A 1,964-nucleotide genomic window follows, 5' to 3' on the forward strand; every position below is an offset into this window, starting at 1 on the left:
ATGCTCAATACCCTAAATAGTTTATCCGCATGGGGTATTTGGCCAAAAAAAACAATTACATATATATCATATTGTTTCTTTTGCATATGGACTTTTTAAATGCGCCCATTGTTAAACACTACTCTTGTGGGGTTTTTTGGCCCATTAGGGCACCCGAGTTTTTTATTTAGCCATTAGAGCATCTAGGTTTTTATTTTGGAATCTACGACATTTTCTACAGTGTTCATGGAACTCGTCAAGTCGAGGTGTCGAGTTTCAAAAAAATATTTGTATTCAAACTCGTCACCTCGAGGTAATGAGTTCTAATAAAATATAATTTTTTATTAAAATTTATCACATCGAGGTAAAAAATTCAAATAAAAAATATTTTTATTCGAATTCGTCACCTCGAGGTGACAAGTTCCGTGCCCTATAAATAATATCGTAGATCCTAAAATAAAAATTCATGTACCCTATTTGTCAAAATTTATTTCAGGCTACCCTATTGGGCCAAAATAACCCTACTCTTGCTACGTTGAATTTGGACCCTCTTGAGATCTACTAAGAAAACTTTGGGAAATGTATTGCATAAAACGAGATTAGGTTGGATTCCTATAAGGTATATGAATATATCCAAATTTATTGTTTAGTATCTCCATAAATTGAAAAGTGATAACATAGTATTACGATAAATTGTAGTTTGACCCCTTTAAATATATACATGAGATATGATCTAATTATACAGTATAAACTTTTTTGTTTTACACAAATTTAAGATCGTTGGATGAGAAAAAATAAACGATTGAGATTAACAATAGTAAATGAGAAGATATTCACTGGAAAAAACAAGAAATTAATCTAAACCATCTATTTTTACTCGCCAAACGATCCTAAATCTATTTAAAATTTTTATATATATATATATAATCCAATAATTTTACACTTATTTTAAATAATTAAATAAGTAAAAATTAATAATTGAAATTATCTACATTTTTTTCTTGTAAAATACTTCTCATTTTTAATTTTTAATCTCAATAACTGATTTACACTCGTTTAATTGTCTTAAATCACTAAAAAACTTACTCAATTCTACGTTATATTATTGAATCCTTCCTCATATATATATATATTACGTTGTAATAGTAATGGGAGTCTGATAAAAAAAATACAGGGAAGGCAAAATCATGGTTGTTGGAGGGATTTGAAACTTTGCATGTACAGAAAATGAAAGGGGCGTGAATGGACAAGCCATTTACTTGTGGACCTGGCAATCACCATAACCAGTCTTGTGGTTCAGGTTCATTGAAGGTTAAGAGTTTTTTTTTGGGGTGGTGGGTGGGGTAGGAGTTTAACAACCGATGATGTTCAAACAACTGGGATATTTATTTACACTACTTCCACAAATATTTTTTTACTTTAACATCTGTTAAAAAGGGTTAGAGACAGTGAAAAACAATATTATTCACCGAAAATTTAACAAGAGGTTAATGTTCAAGAAAAGTTTACGAACACATTTATTTTGTTATAGTATAGCAAAGGTGTAGGGCTCTCCTTTTCTTTTTTGTAGTTAAGAGTGATATTTCCACTTGTACGTCAAATCTAATTCCTCCCCAACATCTAACACAACCAAACACTTGGTAATAATAACAGGTTGCTGTTGTTTTTAATTAAGTTTGTTGGATTTAGGTGTGAATAATGTAATCATAAATGTGGTCTCAGCCAAATTTGTAAAATTAAGAGCGGACCACAGGTTTGGGAAGTGGGTGGCTACAAACGTGATTTTTATCATATTTTCGTTTACATCTTAAAATTACTGATTTTTAACCTTAAGTTAGATTGTGGTCCCTTAGACTTCCCCTCACTTGCTGCGTCCTACTTTCGAATGATGGGAAAAGACGAACGAAACGAATCAAACATGTTCAACATTGCCTTCTTATTTTTTACAAAATAATAAAAAGTGTTGTGTATGCTTTTCATGATAA

This window comes from Hibiscus syriacus, unplaced genomic scaffold (genome assembly GCF_006381635.1).
Source record: "Hibiscus syriacus cultivar Baekdansim isolate YM2019G1 unplaced genomic scaffold, ASM638163v2 tig00112230_pilon, whole genome shotgun sequence".
Classification (NCBI taxonomy): Eukaryota; Viridiplantae; Streptophyta; class Magnoliopsida; order Malvales; family Malvaceae; genus Hibiscus; species Hibiscus syriacus.